Source organism: Mauremys reevesii, linkage group 2 (genome assembly GCF_016161935.1).
Source record: "Mauremys reevesii isolate NIE-2019 linkage group 2, ASM1616193v1, whole genome shotgun sequence".
NCBI lineage: Eukaryota > Metazoa > Chordata > Testudines > Geoemydidae > Mauremys > Mauremys reevesii.
Genome location: NC_052624.1, coordinates 180,124,353 through 180,136,054, shown reverse-complemented (window position 1 = coordinate 180,136,054; position 11,702 = coordinate 180,124,353). Strand labels below are relative to the sequence as shown.

The 11,702-nt window shown below is 41.9% G+C and overlaps 1 protein-coding gene across 8 annotated transcripts in view; it reads right to left on the bottom strand.

Moving 5' to 3' along the window:
- The window catches only part of RNF144B (ring finger protein 144B), a 113,186-nt gene that overhangs the window by 57,794 nt on the left and 43,690 nt on the right, over window positions 1-11,702 (bottom strand). For 2 of the 8 annotated variants that reach the window (XR_005594821.1, XM_039526686.1), the window contains exons 1-2: window positions 9,820-10,097; window positions 8,711-8,843 (exon numbers count right to left, since the gene is read on the bottom strand). The exons of 2 other annotated variants lie outside the window; for them this stretch is intronic. The gene's annotated coding sequence lies outside the window, so the exon portion shown is untranslated. Of the gene's footprint in view, window positions 1-2,403; window positions 2,456-8,710; window positions 8,844-9,819; window positions 10,098-11,702 lie in introns of those variants that run through there. 4 more of the 8 variants (XM_039526688.1, XM_039526687.1, XM_039526689.1 and 1 more) reach the window with 4 other exon arrangements.

Here is an 11,702-nt window from a genome sequence, read left to right as displayed (position 1 = left end):
GGTTAGGCACTAGCTTCCCCTAGCAAGCTTCCAAATTGCAAAGCCCACACACTTCTTTACATTGAGGGGAGCTCTCATGTAACTGTTCCACCACTGCAGTTCCAGGGCAAGCTCTGCACACATTTCTAGGAAAGTTGCTTTTGAATCCTAGTTCTGATGCGGATCATCCCAGGTCTGCAGCACTACCATGTCCCACCAGTCACTGCTAGTTGTCTGAAACCAAAAGCAATGGTCCAAAGAGTGAAGCTGCTCCAGGAAAAGTTCAAGTAAAACTGTCTGCCACCGCCTTCTCAGGTGCTGTATCACCCTGGTTCTAAAGTCATTGAATGTCTTGAGAGATATGGCAGCACCCTGTTTATATTAAGCACCATAAGGATCAGAACACTCAGCAATGTTTCCTCCATGCTGTCTGACAGCGCTTTGAAAATGGTGCTGGCTTGTAACAACAAGGATGCTGAGCTGAAACAAGAGTAATCATGGGAACTATTTACTTTGACCCCAAGTCCCACAATTCCAGTCTGGTGCATTCCAGTAGGTAACCCATACAGCCTAGCTGCATCATGGAATGACTGCCCAGAATGCTGAGCACTTAATCTGAAACAACACAGAGCTTTGTGGATGCAATTATCACCAAGGGAAGTAGCTTAACCAGGGATAACTATGTGGTTTGGGTGCACTGCTCATACCACACAAATTCACAGAACCTGCAACAGCTTTCAAGGGTAGACATGCCCTGACCTACTTAAAGTTAAATAAGTGCTTTGCTGAATGGGGGCCTCAAAAAAGACAACTGACACCACAGATTGAAGGTCTGATTTAAACTGTAAACGATTGCATTCAGACTGATTTAGCATCTCAAAACTGTGCCTTGGAAATACAGCAAGCATTGATACATAACAGCTCCTTTTCTGGATCCTGTAAAATGCTGCTAGGACCGTAGTAATCTTTAAAAACAAACAAACAAAAAAGAGGAAAAGAAATCGTTCTAAACCTCTTATTATGCAGTGCTAGGAAATCAAAGCTAGCAGATCTGTAATCTCTTTCATGATGGGTCTTTTGCTCTGTAAAAGTTTTATTTTAAGAAAAGATGTTTAAAGATCAAGGAGCTTGCAAAAACATGCTGTCTGGTATAAAATAATACAACAAAAGCAATTAGTCTCATTTGTTTCCATTGGGAATGGTTGAAAAATTAAGCACTTCAGCTGCTATTCAAGAGGCACTAGATATATTTTCATTTTGTGCTGGCAACCAAAAATAAATAAAATACTTTAAAAAGAATGCAGTGGGTGGGAAAGCTCTGACACTGAAAGTGTTTTGAATTAGTTCACTCACAGTCTGTTACATTAACTAGCTTCCTGCTAGGTATAAAATATGAAATCAATATGAGATTAGATAGATAGATAATCAATTCTTCTATTGTTCTATTAGCATTTTAGGATACCTGAAGCATGCATTTTAACAGCTTCCTAGTTTCAGAGCCATTGTGAACAAATAGATATCATCACCCTCATCATGGCAAATCCCAATGGGATGTGGCCTCCTTGCAAACAAGTAGATATACTTTAATTAAAATGGAACAGTAATACAGTATTTATCCAAATCACTACAGTCTACAAGTGTTGCTGCAGTGTTTGTGGGCATAACTGTAGAGTACTATAGCATTTCTATAAGGGTGTCCATAACATAGGAAATTTTAGAACACTGATTCTTCATAGTAACTTGTAACAACTCCTTATCATTTCAAGACCTACTTAGAGAAGGGGATAATTGATCTTGACTGAACATAATGAACTAAATTCAGCATTCATATAACAGATGCAACCGCATGGGTACCAATTAATGCTCATTATAATGATGGGGAGGGTGTCTTTTATTATACCTGCCACTAGGAATCAGAGGGAAAACCTAGGCAGTTTGGTTTTATGTTCCTATTTTTATTTAAGATTTTAAAAACTAATCAGTAGCCTATCATTAAAAGAGAGCTGCCACTATGCAATTGAGGGAGAAAGCTAAGAGAAGCTCCTCCAGATCACTGCCCCACAACGTCGGGAATTGACCAGAAGAAAATGAGGCTTCTTTTTACTATTAAACTGAATTGCATATCTGGAAAATGGTCTTTATGACATCTCCCTACTGGACAGTCACCAAACAGCATTCTTCACGCATTTTAAGCCCAGAAGGGAGCATTACAATCATTTCATCCAACACAAAGGCCATTGAATTTCATCCAGTAATTCCTGAATGGAGACCAATAACCTTGTGATTGATTTAAAGCAGTTGTTTTCAAACTGTGGGTCGCGGAATGGAAGGCACTGGGTCACGGTGGCTCTGGTCTGCACCGCTGACCGGGCTGTTAAAAGTCCCATCAGCAGTGCTGCCCAGCTAAGACAGGCTAGTTCCTACCTGTTCTGACACTGCACTGCACCCCGGAAGCGGCCAGCAGCAGGTCCAGCTCCTAGGCAGGGGGGCCATGGGGCTTTGCGTGCTGTGCCCGCCCTGAGCACCAGCTCCGCACTCCCATTAGCCGGGAACCAGCCAATGGGAGCTTGCGCACCTCCACCTAGAAGCCAGACCTGCTGCTAGCCGCTTCCAGGGCGCAGCGCGGTCTGCAATGCCAGGAGAGGCAGGAAGGCCTGTCTTAGCAACCCCGCTGCGCAGCTGACCGGGGGCTGACTGAGGTAAGCCCATGCCCCAATCCCCTGCCCCAGCCATGAGCCCCCCCCAACCTGGAGCCCTTTCCTGCACCCCAAATCCCTCATCTTTGGCCCCACCCCAGAGCCTGAGCCCCCAGCCCAACCCCTGACCCCCTCCCACACTCCAACCCCCTACCCCAGCCCAGATCCCCTTCCCACACCATGAACCCCTCATTCCCAGCCCCACCCTGCAGGCCTCACCCCCGCACCCAAACCCTCTGCCCCAGCCCTGAGCCCCTAACACAGCCCAAACCCCTCATCCCCAGCTCTGTTGGGTTGCAGGCATTAACAGTTTTCTTCAACTGGGTTGCCAGAGAAAAAAGTTTGAAAACCACTGAACTAGGGCATATCTATATATTCATAATGCACTGCAGTGAAAGCAGCATGTGGCAGGTGTCTATGGGCCCGAGCCTACTAACACTGAAATCAATGGTAAAATTCCTAGAGATTTCCGTGGAAATAGGAGCAAGTCCATCATATTTCGTGCTGTTCCTACAGCCTGTATTTCAGTGACTAAGAAGCAAGGCCAGAAGGATATGCAGCAAACAGAAAAAACTAATATATACACATAACATTTCCAAGTATTTTCTAAATATGAAGTAACAACAAATTCATAAAACAGGAATTCTAAGAATTTCTCATAGGAATATGATTCAAACCTAAAAATTAGAACTAAATCAATCCAGCCTGACACCATATAATATTTGTTAATGTACTCAGAGTGTTAAGAACAAAACAAAACAAAAAAACACTTCACTACCCAAAGAACTCACCATTCAGACTTCTGTTTTTATAATTAACAAAAGCAAATGATAGTTTTCCTAAATTACCTTGAACAGCATCCTTTTGTCTAAAATAATGAGTGGTATATTTTAATATATTATGGAAGTTTTAATTTATTTTTAAACACATTGGATCAAGGGCAACATTTTCAAGAGTGCCAAAGTGACTTATGCTATGTCTCCATTGCAATTCAAAACCCACAATTGACCCATGTCAGCTGACTCAGGCTTGTGGATCTCGGGCTAAGGGGCTGTTTAATTGCAGTGCACACTTTCCGGCCCAGGCTGGCGCCCAAGCTCTGGGACCCCTCCCTCTCACGGGGTGCAGTATTTAATTGAAGTGCGAAAATACCCTTAGACACTTAGGAGCTTAAGTCTTATTACCATTCAACGAAACTTTGGCTCCTAAGTGCCTATTTCCCCCCACAATCAGAATGTTTCCAAGTTTCCACAAGTGCAATCTCATGGAGTTTCTCATCCCCTATTTAGGAGTAAGCTGTGTCATTGATGGTCTGTCCCTAAATTTATCATTTTTAAATAGCCTGGGAATTTATTCTGTCCAAAAATGATTAGCATCTACCCTAATTGTTTCAAAATTTGTATTTTTGTTTTAATGTATACGTATAGGGTCTTGGAAACTGCAAAGATAATTTAATTTGATTGTTTTAACAGTCTTTTCATGATCTGCAACCATAATTATAAGAACAAAGAATGTTACACCTTAGCCAAGGTGATAGGCACCATATTAAAGCATAAATAGAGACAGCCTCACAGGACAAAATTCAGCCCTGACAAAACTGGGTACAGCTCTTTGGTTTTAAAAGGAGAAGTCATTGCAAAAATGTAATAATGCATCATATCATGTCATAAACATAGGGTTTTCAAGCCTCTAAAGTTACTCACTTCAAGTCATGAAATAATAATCTGTATTACAATAAAAATTACCCACCATCAATATAAAAGCTTCTGTCACCCATCCAGAGAAAGTTCTTTCTTTTATTAATGGCCCATGTCTTGTACTCCTAGATGCTTTCCCCAATTTATTCTCATTACTATTGCAGATTGATAAGGGTGTAATTAAATCTGTTGTGAGCTTTTCTACCAGGATTGACTTTCAGTGCAAGTAGGAGTGAATGTGGGCATGACAGCTCAATGATTTTTTTTTTCTTGCAAAAGTAATTGTATACTCTGATCATGTCTCCCTCAGACTCAGAGACAGCCTGCAGAACAACTCCCTCTGCCTGGCATGTCAGAGATCCCTCCAGGAAGGAAGCCTACTTAGTTAGAGCATCACACTGATGTATTTTAACAAATAACAGGGTATAAACACATAAAAGTTTGGGTTTTCCAACATGCTCAGCATTGTGGCCCAACTCTGCTCCCACTAAAATCAATAAGAGTTTTACCATTAGCTTCAATGGGAGTAGAATTAGAGCAACGCTGAGTTCTTCTGAAAATCCTACCTAATGGGTCTCGATCCTGGAGCCCTCACAGGAGTGATTCCACTGAAGTCATAAGTAAACACTGCAGGATCAGTCCCAAAATCTTATTTGAAAGGCACAGCGAGTCAGAGCAATGTTGAAGTCTATAGTTATATTTATATAAAAATACAGCCCCTAGATTACAACATGCTTTGGGGATGTCAACAATTCTATACACAAAACTGTAAATGAATTAAAACAGCAAGGATTAGTAGCACACATAGGCTCACAGTACTTTTAAAGAATCACATCTAAAGCCGGAATTGCTTTCTAATTACAGTGCTTATCTAACCATTTGTTCAGTAGCGGTGGCGGGTGGTGTTTGTTTGTTTATTTGTTTGTTAGTTAAACAGAGGTTCAATACAGTCTACCTGCTCCTTCAATAAGCCTATTGTATTGTAGAAAATACAATACAATTAAAGAAACCAGAAGTATGTGCAGATACTTATAGTGACAAAGTTCTGTCCTTGTCTCCGTGGGTCCTGAGTTTCCTGACAGATTTCGCTAGCCTCAGAGGCTCACTGTGACCCTCCACTTAACCCTTCTCTTTCTAGAGACAAGGGTCACAGTCTTGTGATCATCACCATAAGCCAGCAAGGAAGGTGAGGAGAAGCTATCCTCCCTTGCACAGTTTCTGTTGTCTCCCAGTCTCAGTGATTAATCAGGGGGGCAAGGCTGGGGGAGCCCAGGCCTGCCCTCTACTCAGGGGCGGCTCTAGACATTTTGCCGCCCCAAGCACGGAGGGTCCACTGGTCCCGCGGCTTCGGCGGACCTCCGCCTGCGGGAGGTCCCCTGAAGCCGCGGGACCAGCGGACATTCTGCAGGCACGCCTGCGGGAGGTCCACCAAAGCCGCGGGACCAGTGGACCCTCCGCAGGCAAGCTGCCGAAGGCACCCTGCCTGCCGCCCTAGCGGCAACCGGCAGAGCGCTTGGAGCACTGGTGCCTGGAGTCGCCCCTGCCTCTACTCCAGGCTCCAGCCCAGGGACCCTAATAGTATCAGCTATGGTAGCTGACCTATCTCCCACTACTTTTCTATAACCATCTGGCCTTGCCCCGTCACATTATATATTGAGGAAACAATCTCAGCAAAGCAGGAACGGGTATTCAGAAATTTTAATTTAGAATGTAATTGTGTTTGGTCTGATCCCACATTCCTTAATTAGTTAAAATTTCCACTTTGAGGTAGAATATTCAGAAGCACTCAGGTCTGGTTAGCTCTGTTCCCATTGACGTTGATGAGAGTTTTACCTCAGATGAACAGAAGTCTTGCTAGAGTAAGGACTGCCAGATCCGGCCCTTTATGCTTTGAGATCATATAGTTTATTATTTTTAATGAGTGTTTTAATGTCTGCCGGCACTGATGCCCACTCTGTTCCCTCTGAACTGAATCCAGTTATCTGAGAGAGAAGTAGAGAGGGAAAACTGAACACTGAATTTTCTTCATGGATCAGCACAAAATTATTTGGCACAGGCAACTCTGCAAATATTTGTGAAACAGTGGGTAAATTTGCAGTGTATGATGGCCCTCAAGCTTGTACTTCCCTCTGTGTGGTACGGAGACTCATAAATCCAGTGCTGGTGCTGAGTTATGCTGCAATAGAAAACATATTTCTACAGGCTGCGTCCAATGTCACTGGTTATTTTTTTCTTATATGACCTATTCTGTTTTGTTTAGCTTGATGTTCCCCTTTATTTGCAAAAAGCAGCTTATTTTTAAACTAGGTTCCTAGCCCTACAGGTTTTCCTCACCATAGCACAGTGCACTGCCCAGTCAGGCTTAGGCAAGCATGGAGCCTGCAAGCACAAGTTGTCCCCATTCCTCAGGGGTTCATCAATGAGAGGAGGGAGTACAGTGGATGCCATTTTCACAATCTTGTGAAAGGTAAGGTAGCCTCTGTTTTGATTTGTGCAGGGGAGCCCCTTTGAACACGGGCCAGCTCCACATCGGAGACAACTCAACATTGTAGATGGCTGCCACAAGAACAGGTGAACTAAGTACAGGGGCGGCTCTATGTTTTTTGCCACCCCAAGCACAGCAATCAGGCAGCCTTCGGCGACACACCTGCAGGCAGTCCGTTGGTCACACAGATTCGGCGGCAGTTCTGCAGGTGATCTGCCAGTCCCGCGCCTTCAGCATACCCACCGCCGAATTGCCGCCGAAGCCACGGGACCGGCGGATCTCCCGCAGGCATGCCACCGAAGCCTTCCTGACTGCCGCCCTCATGGCGACCAGCACGCCGCCCCCCACAGCTTCCTGCCCCAGGCACGCACTTGCTGCGCTGGTGCCTGGAGCTGCCCCTGACTAAGTAGGAGTGTGAGGCTGCAATAATGGCTCTAGGTTTCATTATGCTACCAGACCAGGAGATATTTGTGTATCTGATCTGGATCGTATCTAGACATTATGTAGTTTTAGACATATTTAAGTAAATCTTTATCCCCCCACATTCCATTCCCCTGGCCCAAAAAGAACATAAAAGGGGGGAAGTTAAAGCTCTAAGGATGATTGAGGCCTCACTCCACAGGCTTGCTTTTCTAGGCACTCTGTGTTTGGGACTCCCACTGAAATCAATGGCAGTTCCCTACATGGATACTCACAGGAAGAAGCCACAAGGATTCATGTTATGGGTATTGCCTGAGGTTTTCTATTGAACTGGGAGTCATGTTTAAAATGATAGCTCTTTCTGTTTCTTTATGAAGTATCACACTTCTTTCCATTGGACTATTTTGAATGTATTAGAATCATAGTAAGGAGAAATTACTTCTCCCAACAGGAGGGAAAACACTGATAAACTGCTCTTTCACTTTTCTAATACTTGCGAGGCACTCAGGCAAGATCCTTAAAGGTATTTAGGCTCCAAACTTCTATAAAATCAATAGACATTGGGAGCCTAAATACCTTTAAGGATCTGGGCCTTATATGCTGTGGCACTGGGTACAATAAAGGAACCTGACTAGAGAGAGAACCAACAATAAACAATACCAGTGTTTTATACTTACACCTTTCACCCAGAACATTTCACAGCTGTATAAACACACACACACACACACAAAATATATTACTGAAATGCAGCCGTCTCTGCTGTGGAGAATGAGTTGTGGGCGATAACCAGCACACAGAATTCTGTTCAACAAGGGGGAGAATAGAAATTTTAGCCATCAGCCAAACCCTAGTGATATAGAAAGTACCATAGAAACTCTAACATTCATACAGAGTAGACAGGGTCTTGTTTTTTAATATCCTACCAATAGTAAACTGCATGGAACAAAATGAACCTGATTCATCTCTCACACTGGTTTGACATTGGTATAATTCCATTTACTTTCATGGAGTAACTCCTCAATTCCAACAGTTATAGAGAAAAAAAATTTCACTATAATCCAAGTTGTGAATTAAAATCACTATAGTTACATCGGTATAACCCCCTGACACACACACTCCCTCCCAGCCTCCACATATGGGCACTCTAATTACAATATTAAAGTGCTTTTTTTTTTATTTAACTTATGTTGTTTGAGGAGTTTAAGGGGGTTAAGCTGTACCAAAAAAGCCACTGTTACACTGGAATAAGAATACAGTTTCCTATGCAAACCCTATGTGAGAGAGGAATCAGGCCAATGTATCTAGCTCAGAAGAGATAAAAGGGCTGCACCAACTCAGCCAGATTTTTTGAAACTTTTGTTTCAAGGTATCTAGATACTCCAAATCTAATGCTTAAACCTCTAAGGCAAGGCATCCCCAACCAAAGCACTCACCTTCAGCTTGAGAGTTACCTGACAGGTCATGTTATGCACCTACTCCTGGTAGGTTATTTTGGTACATGTAGGTATTTCACTCCTGGCCTGGGTCTATGCTAAATCCATTTCTTCAAAAATATTCAGTGTCTATCTACCAAAAGAATGGCAAGCCATGTTACACTATTTCCTTAATTATAGTCCTTCTAAATATTTAACTACCTATAGTGCTCCCTGGAGGTGGATTTTTGCATTCTACAGTGAAGGGTTTGCTATAAAGGTTATACACACATAAGAAGGCAGAATGCCTTCATATTTTTTTTATAATATGGAGCCTTATAATGAGAAGTTAGAGTGCAGCATCCTTATTTTTGAGGTAGCCTTGTACTGAGAAACCCTTGTACTGAGAAAAGGAGAACACTATATTTTTATATTGGTAAACATACAGTTTTCCTTTCTGTTTAGTGTAAAAAACTTGATCCACATGGATTGTTCATTTAGCATTTACGTGCCTAATCTCGGTATCCTTAAACTCTGAATGGAATTAGAAGACTACACCAATACCTAGCATTCAGATCTGTAGTCTGTTTTCCCGGTAGGAGCTACATGATGCTGTGACATACGGAATGTTTTTAAACCAGCAGGAAATCTGTGCATTTCAAGCCCAGCCTCCCTTCAGATGTATGTTTTTGATGTGAAATGAGTTATTGTATGTAAGCTATTGTAGATAAGCCTAAATGATATCATGCAATTTTCTCCACTGCTTTCACATACACAAATACATCCTAATACTGCAGCATTTTCAAACAAACCCATCATGCAGATGCTTTAAAAAGTTACACTGTCAAAACTAATTTCATTCTTTTGTAGCGAACCAAATGCATATTTAATTTTCTATGCTTGTAATTGCTAAGCATCCAACAATTCTCTTTGCCTCAGATGGTTCTATGCACCATATGGTTACAGATTTCAGTTAAAATCATGCATAAATGTTTTCTAGTTATTTAACCTTTCCCTTTTCTTCCCTCTCTCTTGTTTGACAAGCACTATATACAGAATCATTTAGACTTTTCAATCTCTCACTGTAAGGAAAAGTAGGTTAAAAAAGAGAGAGCTATCTTCCAACATACCTTGCAAGGAGAGTACTGTTCACTCCCAGCTGTTTGACTTTTCAATACCTTCACTCACACTTCAGTGCTCCTAAGATTCATAATATCACAATCGCTGTAGATTTACAATTTGAAGCAAAAACAGATTTCTCTCCCTCACCCGTCCTCTCTTTCTCCGTGCAGCTGATAGCTTTACACTTTGTTAGGACTGTAACAGGACTTGTCTCCCAGCCCTTTCGCCACTCTGATGAATAATCTCCTCCCTGCTATTAAGAGCATGTTGCCATTATATCTTAAAAAGCACGTCAGAGCTTGTATGCAGTAGCTGTGGGAAAGCTGCATTTATTTATACAGGAAGCTTGAGCACAGCACTTCCTACTTCCCATCTGAGTCTCAGTTGAACTGCAGGTGATTACTTTAACCCTGTCAAATTCCAACCAATACATATCCCAACCTTCTTATTTTGACATCTCTGCTATCTGTAATTATAATTCCCATCTGATTCCTGACAAGATAAAAGAAAGAGGGATATAACGGTGTATGTGACACTCATACACAGCCCTCCAGTTGCCACTTAACCAGCTTTAGGATAGTGGATTGTATAGCAGCTGACTTGTTGGCACATGTTGCCTGAAATGTTACTGCTTCTGCTCATCCCCTCACATGAATGAAATGTTTTGAATATGAAGTTATTTCCCCATGAGGAAAATTTTCTGAAATTACACATAGAAATTGCAGGTGCAACTTCAAATCTGAATCTTATTATGCTGTTGATTTTATTCAGCTTGCTTAATTAGGACAACTAAGGGCATGACAGAGCTGCAGAAAAGAAGGCTGCAAAACTAGATTCTGACTCCTTAACCTGAGATTGTATGCAACAGAGGTAATGAATTCGAGGATCCATACTCCCTGCGCAAGTGCTCTGTTCATCCAGTGAACCAGCAGTGGTACATATTATACCATATAGAATCATAGGACTGGAAGGGACTTCAAGAGGTCATCTAGTCCAGTCCCCTGCACTCATGGCAGGACTAAGTATTATCTGGACCATCCCTGAGAGGTGTCTGTGACATAAAGTCAGCTACTACTCTTCTCCGCCTTTGCTGAAGGAAAAGATGAGATCTGGTATGGTATTTCTATATGTCTTAATGGGTGTGGAAAAAAATTGAGACATTATCAAAGTTAATCTGCAGTCTTCTCTTTATGATGAAATGTGTTGTACATCATGTAATTCAGGTTGGCAATATGCCTTCATACTTATTTGGGAGGACTGTATGCTCATTCTCCTTTTGTGTATCCCTCTCATTGCTAGACTTTTCAGAGTTGATTTTCAGAGTTATATTTCATCCTATGAATTTTTATAAAAATTGATAAAGATTAACTTTCAAATTTTAAGAGCTAATACAGTTGTGGGTTTGTGTACCTATTCACACAAAAAAATCATGTTAAAATTACATTATTAAAGTTGCAAAGGCAGTCAGAGGCTTAGGGACACCCAGACCATGGGGTTGCATTCCTGACCATTGATGGATGGATTAATAGCCATTGATGAATCCATCCTCCATGAATGTATCTAAATCTTTTTTGAACCCAGTGATAATTTTGGCCTTCACAACATCCCCTGGCAATGAGTTCCACAAGCTGACTGTGTGTTGTGTTAAGTACTTCCTTTTGCCTATTAATTTCATTGGGTGACCCCTGGTTCTTGTGTTATGTGAAGGTATTAAATAAGACTTCCTTATTCACTTTCTGCACTCCATTCATGAGTTTATAGACCTCTGTCATATCCCTTTTAGTTTTCTCTTTTCCAAGCTGAAAAGTCCCAGTCTTTTTAAGCTCTCCTCATATGGAAGCTGTTCCATATCCTTAATCATTTTTGTTGCCCCTCTCTGTATCTTTTCCAA